Source organism: Hordeum vulgare, chromosome 5H (genome assembly GCF_904849725.1).
Source record: "Hordeum vulgare subsp. vulgare chromosome 5H, MorexV3_pseudomolecules_assembly, whole genome shotgun sequence".
NCBI classification, from domain to species: Eukaryota; Viridiplantae; Streptophyta; class Magnoliopsida; order Poales; family Poaceae; genus Hordeum; species Hordeum vulgare.
In genome coordinates, this window is record NC_058522.1 from 510,897,540 (window position 1) to 510,912,136 (window position 14,597).

General features: G+C 46.9%; 1 long non-coding RNA gene and 1 pseudogene across 1 annotated transcript; both read left to right on the forward strand.

Annotated features, from left to right (window-relative positions):
* The first annotated feature begins 262 nt into the window (after positions 1-262).
* Positions 263-3,954, forward strand: LOC123397837 (annotated as a pseudogene).
* A 5,137-nt stretch (positions 3,955-9,091) lies between these two features.
* On the forward strand, positions 9,092-9,512 carry LOC123452002. The gene is made up of 2 exons (XR_006632546.1): positions 9,092-9,190; positions 9,281-9,512. It is a non-coding gene; the product is annotated as an uncharacterized LOC123452002 (long non-coding RNA).
* The last annotated feature ends 5,085 nt before the right edge of the window (positions 9,513-14,597 follow it).

Here is a 14,597-nt window from a genome sequence, read left to right on the forward strand (position 1 = left end):
GGTAGGAGGGGTTTGCTTAGCCCAATCCCCTCCATTCCCCTTCAATCCCTTCCTATCCATGTGTTTCAAAACCCTCCTCGGAGGACTAGTGGAAGCAAAAACCCGGGGATTTGAGAGGATTGGGTGAAACAAAGGGATTCATCCAATCCCCTGAATTCCCTCCCTCTTAAATCCTCTCCAATCCCCCTTAACCAAACGAGGCCTAATAGTTTGAGAACAACATGTCATGTGAACACATGAAAAACTTGTCCAGCTCCGACCGTTGACAAGAGCGTTTATTTGTACATCCTTGGAATATTAGCAACATGCTCAACGCAATCACGCAACACATACTGTTATATATAAATATATATACACACACACAGATGCTACTACTACAACTACAGTACTTGCTAACCAAACCAAGCAATGGCAATGGGGATCATGAGTTTGCTATGCTCATTCCTGGCCGTCCTGACTACTGCGACCGTGAGTGGTAGCGACCACGACGAGGCTGCGTTGCTTGCTTTCAGAGCGCAGGTCAGCGATGGCGGCTCGCTAGCCTCCTGGAATAGCAGCGCCAGCTTTTGCAGCTGGGAAGGTGTGACATGCAGCCACCGAAGGCCAGCGCGGGTGGTGGCGCTGAGATTGAACAACAAGGCGCTCGCCGGAGAACTCTCACCGGCCATCGGGAACCTCACGTTCCTGCGGACGCTTAACCTGAGCTTCAACTGGTTGCACGGGGAGATACCAGCGAGCCTCGGCCGCCTCCGCCGCCTGCATAGGCTCGACTTGGGTGACAACTCCTTCTCAGGCACGTTACCAGTGAACCTGAGCTCATGTGTCAGCATGGCCATAATGGGACTGCTAAACAACAAGCTTGGCGGGCGCATCCCGGCTGAGCTCGGAGAGAAGCTCACGTCCCTGGTAAGGATATCACTGAGTAACAACAGCTTCACAGGGCTCATCCCTCCATCGCTGGCCAATCTGTCCCATTTGGAAATCCTTGATCTCTCTCGCAACCAGCTCGTGGGCTCAATCCCACCACGGCTCGGAAGCATCCAGGGCATGCAACAGTTCAGCATCGCCAGAAACCTCATCAACGGTATGATTCCGACTTCTCTCTACAATTGGTCATCGCTACAACTATTTGATGTAGGGACAAATATGATGTACGGGAGTTTGGATAGTATCGGAAACAAGTTCCCCAAGTTAAAATATCTTGGCCTGTCTGGTAATAACTTCACTGGAACAATCCCATCATCAATATCCAACATATCTTCCCTCTTATCAGTTGGCTTTGATAGCAACAGATTTAGTGGGTACTTTTCTCCCGCGTTTGGGAAGCTGGCAGCACTTCAATATTTGAACTTGAATAACAATAAGCTTGAAGCGAATGACAACAAGGGTTGGGAATTCATCACGTCTTTGGCAAACTGCAGCCAACTGCAGCTATTGGTACTCAGCAGCAATTCTTTTCAAGGACAACTACCAGGTTCAATTGTGAACCTGTCAACGACTCTCCAGTACTTGCACTTAGGTGACAATAGGATCTCTGGGAGTATTCCTGCAGATATAGGCAATTTGATTGGTCTACAAACACTTGCGATAGTAAATACTTCCATGTCCGGAATGATCCCAAAGAGCATCGGTAAGCTACAGAACTTGATCGATTTAGCATTGTACAACAATAGCTTGTCTGGGCTCATACCGCCATCGCTAGGAAACCTTTCACAATTGAATAAGCTTTATGCACGTAATAGCAACTTGGAGGGACCAATTCCGGCAAGCCTGGGGAAGTTGAAAAACCTCATTGTACTTGATTTAAAAATGAATTACCATCTCAACGGTTCAATACCCAAAGAAATTTTCAGGTTACCTAGCCTTTCTTGGTATTTGGACTTGTCATACAATTCCCTTTCCGGACCCCTTCCCAATGAAGTTGGTAGCTTGGCAAACCTTAACCTACTAGTTCTATCAGGAAACCAGCTGTCTGGCAAGATACCCGACAGCATACAGAATTGCATGGTATTGGAACAACTATTCTTAGACAACAATTCCTTTGAGGGAAACATACCTCAGTCACTGACAAATATAAGGGGGCTCAGTATATTGAACCTGACCATGAACAAGTTCTCTGGTAATATTCCGGATGCCATTGGCAATATTGGAAACCTGCGAGAGTTGTACGTAGCACACAACAACTTGTCAGGATCAATCCCACTAGTTCTAGAAAAATTGTCGTCATTGTCTGAATTGGATATATCCTACAATAATTTGCAAGGAGAGGTGCCAAATGTAGGTGTTTTCAGAAACATCACTCATTTAGCGGTTGTTGGGAATGTCAATTTGTGTGGTGGTACACCTCAACTTCATTTGGCTCCGTGCCCCACAGGGGTCTTAAGCAAGAAGAGAAAAAAAATGCCAAAATCTCTGGTAATTTCTCTAGCAGCAGTTGGAGCAATCATGTTCTTACTTGCAGTGATTGTTCTTGTTTGGAGACTTTGTAAGAAGCTCAAATCAAGCCAGAACGCAGTAGCAAAAGATTCAATTGTTGATGGCCATTACAGAAGAATCCCCTATCCTGCATTACTGAAAGGAACTAACGAATTTTCAGAAGCCAACTTGCTTGGGAAAGGAAGTTATGGTGCGGTTTATAAGTGTGTTTTGGACAATGAAGAAACAGAATTGGCTGTCAAGGTGTTTAACCTTGGTCGATCTAGGTATTCGAAGAGTTTTGAGGCTGAATGTGAGGCTATGAGAAGGATAAGACACCGTTGTCTCATAAAGATCATTACTTCTTGTTCGAGCATCAACCACCAAGGTCAAGAGTTCAAGGCATTGGTTTTTGAATTCATGCCCAATGGTAACTTGGATAGCTGGCTTCATCAACCATCTCAAGATCCCACTGCAAACAACACGCTCAGCCTTGCCCAGAGGTTCGATATTGCTGTCGATATTGTGGATGCAGTAGAATATCTGCACCGCTACTGCCAACCATTGGTGATCCATTGTGATATTAAGCCAAGCAATATTCTTCTTGCTGAAGACATGAGCGCCCGAGTTGGAGACTTTGGCATATCAAGAATTCTTCAAGAAAATACAAGTGAGGGGATGCAAAGTTCATATGGCTCAACTGGAATTAAAGGTTCCATAGGCTATGTTGCTCCAGGTGACTAAAACTTCTAATTTTATTATTACTTTTCACTCAAGTATTCCATGCTAACCACAAGACTTTGCATAATTGCAGAGTATGGAGAAGGATCTGCGGTCTCTACAGCTGGTGATATTTATAGCCTTGGCATATTGCTGCTTGAGATGTTTACTGGAAGGAGCCCAACAGAAGGCATGTTTAGAGATTCATTGGATCTTCATAAGTTTGTTGAGGATGCACTTCAAGATAGGACCCTGGAGATAGCTGACCCAACAATGTGGCTGCACAGCGGACAATGGGATAACACTACAAGTATTAGAATCATGGAGTTATTGGTTTCAGTTTTCAGGCTTGGCATATCCTGCTCAAGGCAACACCCGCGAGACCGAACAACTACGGGAGATGCAGCGGCAGAGATGCATGCAATCCGAGATGCATACCTCAAATTCATAGGGGAGCATGGAGCAGAAACAGAAGCCTCAACTGAAGAAATTCAGAACAGTGTTGCATAGACAAGCTATTACTAGATATATATGGTACTAAAGGTTTTACGTATCACTTCAGTTACTAGTGGCTCTCAGAGCTACGTTGCTTTACAGTTGTACCAAATAAATGTTGAACAATTGCATTATGCAATAATAGCTCTACAGTAAGTCGTAGAGGGTTCTAGAAATCAAGTCCATTCCCAAAAACTTTACACACGCAGCCAACAATCAGGTAAAACCATCAGACATGAGGTTCTAGAGAGTTTAAGAAGTTCTTTTTTTACTTTTCTTATACATTTAGTATTAATCTTATTATCTTAATAGATGCGTTCTCAAGAGAACTGTGGTTCTTTATTACCCCCTCCGTAAGCATTTAGATCATTAAAATAGTGATCTAAATGCTCTTATATTCGAAAGTACTTATGTGATCCCGAGCTTCAGTGATCCCGGATGAACAATAAAATCCGAAAAAATACTAAAAAAGTTTTTAAAAAATCTGATTTTTTTTTACAGGAAACTTTGATGTTTTTCTACATGCATGCAATTTTTCATGATGAAATGATATTTGTGAAGTTGTGGGCGAAAAAACAAAAATGATGTTCTAAAGTGCTTTCAAAAACACTTTTCTGGAACATCCATTATGTTTTCTTTTCCCACACCCAGGGCTCAGCCTGGACGTGACGAGCGGGCTTTCGGCCCGGCTCGTAGCCCGTTATGGACCGGATCGCACGGGCCCGGCTCGTGAAATAATATGGCCGGTCCGGTCCGTGAAAAAAAGACTAAAATTTGGTCTGTCCGGTCCGGTGCAAACTCGTTCCGGCCCGGAGGACCGAAGGACCAGCCCAACAAAACTAATGAAGAGAGATTCAACCCATAAAGACTACGCGTGCGTGCGCTGTGTGACCTAACTGCTGCTCTCTCTCCCTCGTCCATGCCCAGGACGCCGCCGCGTGACTTCATCTTCCTCTTCCCTGCTCTCCCCTCCTTTCCCCGGCGCCACTGCCTCGCGTCGCCGCTCCTCCGCGGGCTGCTCGCCCTCTCATCCGTGCGGTCGTGCATCTCCCTCTCTCTCCCGTGCCTTTCCCTTGTGCCCTCGCGCCCCGGCCACCGCGCCGCCGCTTCTCAGGTGTGTCTTCTCCGTCTCCGGCCATCGTGTTGTTGTCCCGACCACCGCTCCGACACCCTGGGTCCACATGACAGTCACCGGACGTCGTTGGACCGTGAGGATCGGCGGTCCGCACCGAGCTTTACATCTGCCGGTCCGGTCCCTGAAATCAGGACCACCGGGCTGCTCGGTCCGGTCCGGACCGGACCGTCGGCGGCCAGTCGAAACGTCAGCTCGGACCGCGACTGGACCGGCTCGGACCGTGTCCATCCTGACCCACGGCCGTCTTTAGGAATTGAGGGGGGTGCGAAATGAAAATGATGCCTTGAAATCTGAAAAATTCTTGTAACTAAAGTACTCTAAAGGATGTCATACAATATGTGAAATATAAACCTGCTTGGTCTTAATACCTAACTATCTTCATTAAATATATGGTATGTCATACAATATGTGAAATATATCTGATACTCCTAACCTTTGATTAATCTGCAAATTAATCATAATTGTTAGAAACTAATTAGTAGATTAGTTTATTAGCAAAGGGATGTGTCCAACCCTGAACATGCGTGTCTCTTCTCTCTCTCTATTGCTAACACGCACCTGTTCTGGAGGGATGCCTCTGAACAGATATCTCTTCTTCGCACCTCTTTCAGATGTATATATACTTGAGAATCAATAGAAACACGACTAATCGTCCATTCACTTTCATTCAATCTCGTTTTACTTTAACACGTTGTCAGCACTTTGCCCTAACCTAGAGCGATTAGGCACCAGGAACGAGAAGAAAGGAGGCCATCCCTTGCCTCGACGGAGACGGCCACCGGTCGGTGCGTAACATGGCCATCCCGCCCACGAGCATCAAGGCGCGGCCTCGACCTCTCCCACCGACGCACCAACCAGACAACGCCCACGGCTTAGCCATGGCCCTCGGCCTCGGCGCAGAGGCATCTCCAACTGACTGCTTCCATCACGGAGCGCGCGATGGCCCTCGACTCTGTCGCTTCTTCCCCAGGCGCGGCGGCCTTCATCTGAGACACCGCCTCTTCCGATGCGGCACCCTGGCAGCACAGGCGTCCAACGGTCGGGATGAGCGACCGCACTCTACAGCGACGCCCCCCGGCGAGCGTATTTGGCGACGGCTCCCCAAGCCCTCCGGATCGAGCAAATCTTCAGTACGGACGAAACGAGGCCCAACCAAGAAGCTGGATGACGGTGAGAGATACATGATTGAAACAGTCTCAAATGTCGGGCAAGCAATTGCTCCCACAGATGTAAAGCAGAAGTTTGTGAAGGCATGCAGAGTTGTTGTAAGGGACCACATCCCTATCACCACTCGAGAATGGATTAAGCCAAGGGAGGAAGGAGTCTCATATGTCGGCACAGCAGCCAAAGAAAACCTTTGGAGAAAGCTCATGCTTCATTTCACCCTGTCGGCGCCAGAGGTGGATCCAGATGAGGAGGAGCCAAATGAGGAGGAAATGAAGAGGTGAAAAGAGGCCCTAGAGAAAAAAGTCAAGGAGTGGGCTCTTAAGAAGATGGCCGATCTATTCAGGGGCTGAAAAAAAAGATTGCACCAGGATTTTATCTTGAAAGATAAGACTCCAGATTTCGATCACGGCTATGAGAAGATTAAAGACTACTGGCCGAATTTGTGGCGTACAAGAAATTGAAGGACGCCTTGAAAAAGTCTGCAACAAATAGGATGAATGCAGGTAAGAAGAAGTACCACCATATTATGGGGCCTGGTGGCTACGGCGGTAAGATGGCTAAGTGGGAAGAACTTGAGGCATCATTTCTGGACAATAATATCACTCCACAGCCCTTAAGATGGCTCGAACGGGTAAGAAACTGGTTTTACGGGCAGGGGGGCTTGTTGGACGCAGAAGGGAAGACAATATATAACCAAAGACACAAATATAATCCCCTATCCATCGAGGAGATTAGACATGCAGTACAGGATGTTGAAGAGGGACAGTTCTTACCCGATAGAGAGAACGACGAGCTCACACGCGCCCTTGGGAATAAGGAACACAAAGGGTGAGCACGAGGCTTACCAGGCTCCCCGCCGTGGATTCTTGCGTTCTCCGAGGAAAGGAAGAGATTTATCGATAGAAGCCATCACAGGAGAAAGGAAAAGGAGACACGTGATAATTAAAGCGGCTGAGGCACACCGGCTGCATAATCTAGAAGAAGCAGTAAAGCGGCTGCAGCAGGATCAAATCGACAGAGAACAAGGTAGCGGCCAATCTCAGCGGCTCATGATAGAAGCTGCATCGAATCGGAAAAGCAGTGTCGCTTCCATGCAGCTCCAAGATGATGGTGATGATGCACTAACGACGGATCCTCCTCGTCGCTACCCAGTGGATGATATCACAGAGAGCACACCTTGTGAGCTAAAGGTGAAACTTGCTAACTTAAGGTTGACGGTGGCGGTCGGCATGGCCATACCAATTGGACATAATCCAACTTGGCATTGCTCTCCAGTTCCAGAAGATTACGCTGTCGTCGCGGTGGATGAAGTGATGAAAGATTATGAGGAGCTGAAGCTCGACCACCCTACAGGTGAAGATAGGGATTTGACTCAACTTGGAGAAGTCAAGAAACAAACCGTTGTATGGCCAAAGGAGGACATCTTGCTTCCAAATTGGACGCCAAGGCCACCGACTCCTCATAGCAGCAATCCTTCTTCGCCTCCACCTCACCAGTCTCCACCGTAACCGTCGTCTTCGCCGCCTCACCAGTCTCCAGCGCAACCGTCTCCACCGCCCCGTCAGCCGTCTCCGTCCACTGAGGATCAGAGCAAAAAAGCGGAAACGTACCACCACTAATAGTGGCGGCAGAAAGTTCCGATCACCGAAACGTAAGTTGTCACCCCTCCCAAAAGTACCTCATATGGATATGGAGAAGAGACCTTGAGACTATACTGGAGAGGACAATATTAAGAGGGCAGACGCCCAGCATCAACAGTGGAAGGCTGAAGTGGCTAACAAGAAGAAGCCGGAAGAACCATAGTACCCGAACACCCCAGAAGATCACGGCGCGTGCGTGAAAATGCTGAAAAACCTTGCAGATCCCCCGCCATCGTTGCCAGCAGACTATGAACGCTCTATTCCCAAGTCGACTCAGGCAAAAAAGAGCGGTTGAACAATAGTACGTCCAGCGGGAAATCAGTTGCCCAGCTCGGACAACAGAAAAAACAATCGCGCCCCCGCTCAAAGTGTATTCCGATACAAAGGTGTGCTCGAGTGGAGCTGCGGTCAAACAGAGGAATGATGAAACAGCTGCTATCGATCCGGAGTTTGTTGCAATATACGTAGAAGTGGCCAAGGCTCAAGGCATGTCTATTTCAGAGTACTTAGACCATCTGCAGGAATTCGCTGACGTAACATACGTGTACCGGTACGAGTCTCCTTTCGTCAAATCTGAGTTAGTCAACAAGCTACCAACCAAAATGCGAAGATTGCATGCCTAGTACATGCAAGCATGTACTAAACATCAACACTGGATCTACGTTGCATATGAAGACGAGCATTTCTGGAGTGGACGAGACGTGCTAATGATTGAATTCGACGAATTATTTCAGTTATACAAACAAGGCGCCCTCGACAAATCTATCATCAGTGTCTTTTTTTTGTAAGTATTATTAATTTATATCATTAAGTTTTACTCAGCTCGTTCTTGCATGTATAATCTTACTCATCACTATATTAATTTTGCAGAATGAAGATTCTCGAATGCAAAAGAGGACAAATGTATGACATTGGGTTCATTAACCCATATTACAATCATCATCAAAGTCTCGCAACGAATCCCCGCAAGACAGAGAATAACTTGGTACAAGGGTTAAGGTTTTGCAGTACCAAAAGGGAAATATTATTTCCTTACAACTTCAAGTGAGTGTTACTATACACACATTCTATTTTCGTTTACTCGATGTTATTATAAGTGTACATATAATTGACTCGTTATGCGTGCGCAGATTCCACTTTATTTTATTAATCATTGTACCTGACGAGGGACAAGTAATAGTCATGGACCCGAAACCCACACCCCTCATTGAATGGGCGAACATGTAGGAATGTCTCCAGAGGTAATTTTAATAATTATGACACTATATCGGCAACTTCTCGTTCATTTTCTGATAGCAAGGAATTAATATAGAACTCCTTTATTCATTTCCTTTTCTTGGCAGGGCTTGGAAACGGTTCACCGCCAAGGCTCGAGGTGATTGGAAGTCAGAGCTTACATTTAAACAAATAGATGTAAGTAACTACTAGCTAGATCCGCACATCTCTTTATTCTAGTTTCAATACCATTATAATTCTTGATTATGTTTTTGATTGAACTCTGTTCTCGTAAAGTGCTTGAGGCAGGAACACGGGAACAATTTATGTGGATCTATGTTTGCGAGTTCATTCGACAGACAACCCATCAGAAGGGCAAAACCCGAGACATAAAAAAACCGAAGTACGATAAACAATACTCACAACTTTATTTTATTACCGTGAATTGTGTTTGTTTTCATTGATATATATATTGACCCCTTCTTTAAATTAGATCGAACAGTTGCGGGACGGTCTTCTACCACAGAAACGTGTATGAGCAATTCAAGAGGAAATTGCCGGATTCTTAGATGCAGAGGTCCTAGATGTTAAGGGAGAATAGTATTGTCATTCGACGGAAATGATATGAAATGATATAGTGTAAAAAAGATGCATACATGTGCATGTAACTTGTGTCTACATTTTATAAATATGTTCGACAAAGCACGACGGATGAGATGGTGTAATATATTTGTGTCGATGTGCAATATAGTTGTTCCTTTATTGTTGTGTATGTACCATCCAATTTAGTGCAAAACAAGAATTAAAAAATGCCTAAAACAAATAAATGGAAAAATAGAGGGCAGCAAAATAGCCCATCCAATTTAGTGCAAAACCTTAAATCCAAAAATTGCTCAGAAAAAACAACAAAGAAATAGCCTCGGTTCGTAATACGAATCGGGACTAATACCCCTCCCCCCTCGCTCCCAGCCCCGCCACGTGAAAGGCCATTAGCCCCGGTTCAGGGCCGAACCAGGGCTAGCATTAGTCCCGGTTCGAGAACCGGGACTAATGGCTCAACCGGACCGGGCTAAAAGCCTTTTTTTACTAGTGTAGTGGGTGCCCGCCACGTCGGCAAGCCACACGTGCATTTGGTATGGTGGATATGGTAGAATATGATTGTATTTGCACGCCCGTGCAAGTTTGATGAGAAAAAACATGTATTTTACAAGTTTGTGCATCGTTAAACTGGACGTTAGATAAAAGTTGTATGACTCAGCGCGATGTTATTTCCCTCTTTTCTAATCTTCTCGGGTAGCAGGGTGGTGTCGGTCGCTAGTTTTTGGGCTGTATTAATTGTTGCTTTGGTTTGGAGTGCACAGAGGAATACGACTGCCATCGGGCGGCCTGAGGAGCCATACGTGAATGCTGTCTCGGTCTTGCTTGGTATTTTTGCATGCTAGGTGTTTTGGTCCTCCATCCAATCCTCTAGTTTATCTCCCATCGCCGTCAGACCTTGGAGGAGGACGAGTTGCGCTTGTGCTGAAGTTGTCTGGTCAAGAAGTGAGCAGACGACTAGGGAGAAATTCGTCTTGGCACGCACGCGGGGATATGTCCTGACTTTATTTATCGCGACGGATCAAACTTGTCCATCGACCAAGGGAGCTTGAGCTCTGCTCGACCGTGCGGTCAGCCGCATGCCACATGGCAGGCCTCCCATGGCGCTCATCTTCTTCTTGCATTGGCCTCCTCCATCTTTGCAGCTTCTTGACCCCATCCCGCATCTTCTTTCCTTCCTACCTACTCCCTTCTTTCTGGTTTATAGAACTCATCTTAAAAATTTTAGATTTCCATTAGGCTCATTTTTAGTCTAATTAAATTAAAATGCTTTGAGTCTCACGCCATATTTAATTCATAAAGTTTAGAAAAAAGAGATGAGTGGCTATGCTTGCATTGTTTTTTACATCCATCATGCAAGTCCAATAAAAAGGAGGATGCTGCATTTATTGCCTTAAAAATTGAATATGTGAGAAATGTTTCATTGGCTAGTTAAAACTAGTGTCATCCACTCACAATTCATCTTGATTGATGAGATTTCAGATTTGAGCCGTATAAATTGAAAAAAAGGGAGTATATTAATTTGCTCTCCAGTTCGGGCACCTACGTCCCCACGCGCGCGCTTCCTTTGCATATCGCCGACTAGAGCATGCAGCAACTGACGGGTAGCGTCGGGCTGGACGCATAGCCAGCAGCATGGCTTGTCCCGCAGACATGGCTGTGGAGCAGTAAGGTAGTAGTAGATCGATGCAGTCATGCGTGGGCACGGACCACGGAGACAGACAATCCTGGACAGATTTTAATCGTGCATATAGTCAGAGAAAACGACGCACGCGGGGGGCTACTATCATCATCAAAGATTACTTTGGTTACAGTATAATTTAATCAGAAGATTGCAAATTTGTAAAACATTATTGTACACAAGCATGCTATCTTGCATTTTTTTAGTGCTAAATTTCGCAAGAATTTAATGTTACCATCAGTTTATATCTGTGCATAAATATTAGCATCAGATTAATTTGGTGTATTATTTTTTAAAGAAAAGATGATAATTATGTAATGCATTTTTTTTACGGGGAGTACAACATCTTCTTACTACCACATAAGATATTGCATGACGATGTTGGTGAGTACAATAATCCAGCAATCCCAGTAGAGGTTGCAAAATGAAATTAAATATATCAGTGCATAACTTTGATCACATAACAAAGTTAAAATGATTATTAGGTAAAATTCAAACCTGTGCGAATGCAGGACTTGACGACTAGTACTCTTCATATGCGGACACATCACACAAACGTAGACAGTTAGGTCATATAATGGAGATTATATGAATGTGCATGCATGCATCACTTTTGAAATTGGAAAGAGGGCCCTATACTAACAAGAAAAAGTTGGTGCGAAAAGGCAAGACTTTGATCGTCGGTCTTGGCACCACTTGCGCTGAATACACTTACCAGCTTACCACTGCGATGATTTGGAATTGAGCAGCCAGCCAAATTGTGATTTGTGATATCGGGGAGGCGGCTACTATCATTGCTTGCACGTCAATACCTCCACAACGTCAACAGGAACTGGATATACACTACCGGTTTGTTCGTTTGACAATGTCACTCTCAGTTGCACCTTCAGATAGTTCTATGCACGCTACTACTCCCTTCGTATCAAAAAATTTGTCTAGAGATGAATATATCTAGTAACATCTATTATTTTGATACATCCATTTATAGACAAAGTTAAGACAAGAATTTTAAGACGAAAGAAGTACTTGTTAAACACAAAAAAAAACCAAGATTATATATGTGTCTTCACTGATAGCATCTTCCAGGACGCTGTATTCCTAGGCTGCATAGCTGCATTCAGCCTAGATCGCGTATAATCATTAAAAAAAAATCATCTTTGGCCAATAACTAATAGTAAAACACTCAAAATCGTACGAAATACTAGCTAATATAACACTATTGGATTTTTACCATTAGAATGGATTCATGCTATAAAGTTAATGGTTAGTTAGCCATATAAATTTGATGGCCAAAAAGTCTCAGTGGGGACTGTACATGCCTATTGGGTCGGACCAACACCCCTGCATCCCCCGCGTCTCTCCTGCGGGTGACCGGGGGAACCCTAGCGCCGCCGCCCCTCGTTCCGCCCTCCCAGTCCTCCTCCCCCACCGCCGCCTAGAGGTGCCGTCGGGCAAAGCTCGGCCGGCGTGATTGGCGGCGGGGGCGCCTCTCCCCCTCAGCGCGTGCAATGCTAGGCGCGGGTCTGCGCGGCGCGCTGGGGTGTCATGCTGTCGCGGGGCCCAGCAGTGCGGTGGCAGGCGTGCAGGGCGGCCGGTCCTCTGCTTCACAGTGGTGTAAGGGCGCCCTGCGGCTCCGACGACGCGCGGCGGCTGCGGGTGGTCTCTCCCCAGGTGGTGCGCGGGGTTGGCTGCGTCCTATCAGCTGGCCAAGGCTACGGGCAGCGAGGCACACGGCCGTCCCCGCCCTGCTGTTGGTTGGGGTGGGGAGGTGTGGTGGTGCAGCCTAAGGGGTGGAGGTACGACGAGGCCCTGCCTACGGCTCCCGGTGGCCACGGGCTGCAGCCTGCAGGTGGCTTGGGCCACGGTTGGTGGTTCCCTCCTTGCCGCTAGACGGAGGAAGCTGCGGCGTGGTGGTGGTGGCGGCGGTGTGGACCGGGGCTGCCCTGGACGACTGGTTACAGCTGGGGCAACTGTCGGGTGGCGCGGGCTGCGGTTTGTCTTGGGTCGCGGGCGGCGGCCTACTCCTTGCTCTTGGACAGAGGTGGCTGTGGCGTGGTGGTGGTGGCGCTACCCTGATGACGTCGGGGGGGGGGGGGGTGTTAACGATCTTCGACCGCGGTCGCGTGATGGCTGGGTGTTGTAGGTGGGAGTGGTGTTGAGGGGTGGAGCATGTCGCGGGGAGCCAATGGAGTTGGGAGATTGGTGATCGAAGGTATCGGCTACCACTAGGTAGCCGGAGGTGCCGGATGCTATGGGGTCCCCATGTTTGGATCTGGAGGTGCCAAATCTGATGGGGCGACCCCCTCCCTCCCGGTAGTGCTAGCTGGCAGTTGGCCGATAGCGTGGGCTGGCCGCCGGTGCAAGGGTTTGACTTGGTCCCCGATCGCGGGCATGTATCGTCCTTCTTTGTAGCGGTCGAGGTGGAGGCTCATGGCTTGGTTGGTGAGGCGGCCGCGTGTTTTGACATCGGTGTTGAGTTCTCGGAGGAAGCCGGAACAACGGTCCTGGATGGCAGGATCCACAATGAGCTTTCCGGTAAGCTCCGTGGTGACGGTGGTGCCTACGCCTCTCGACCGTGTGTGCCGAGGGGTGTAGGGTGGAAGACTCTGGCATGCTCTGTTCGTGCCCGGATTTGGCGGTGCTGGCCTGACTCTCGTGCGGTTGTGGCAGTGGCGCCTCTTGGTGATTCTTAGCTCTTAGCGTCGGCGCCGACAGCACCTATGGGTGTCGTTCCCTTTTTGAAAGGCGTAGTCGTGGGTCTCGTTCTTGTATCAGGGCTCCGGATGAAAAACCTTATCTGTTTTCATACTCCCCAGCGGCGACACATCGTGTCGTCATCCTCTTGGGGGCGTTGCCGTGGAGTTTTGGTGTCATATATTGGTCATAGGCGAGTTGTTAGACTAGCGCTAAGCTTCTTGTTGTATCTTGTGTTCGGCTTTGTAAAAGAGTCTTTTCTTCATCTTGTATCGTTTGGTTGTGTACTGTTCATTGTATTGCTTTATTTATAAAGCAGGACGAAAGCCTGTTTTGAGAGAACATGCAAAATCAAAACGCCATATTTTGTTTTATAAATTATTTATGCAGCGGGGTATTTCTGGTGAAGAGAGGTGGATGGGATCAAGGTGCGTGTTCACATGGACCTATCTACAGGATTACGTACGTAGGGCCAATTGCAACTTGGTGGTATGATCTACTCAATTATGTGCCGAGGCATCGCAAACAATTAAATTTTTTAGAAAGGACATGCTTGCTCAATCATGGCCTCTATTTTGCATCGATAATACGGCAGCTATAAAACTAGTCAATAGAAAGAAAGGCACTCGTGACAAGTTGTGCATATGCATATGACTTAATTACATGTGTTGCTTCAGAGAACGAAGTTCAAACTAGTATGAGAACGTGAATGATCGATGACGGTGACGGTGGAGAATTCCGTGGCTCGTTTACTTGGCTGGACATGCGTGCACACACATCTCTTATCGGTGACAACCATGCTTGGACAAGTCACGCATTCACACACATCACTATTTTC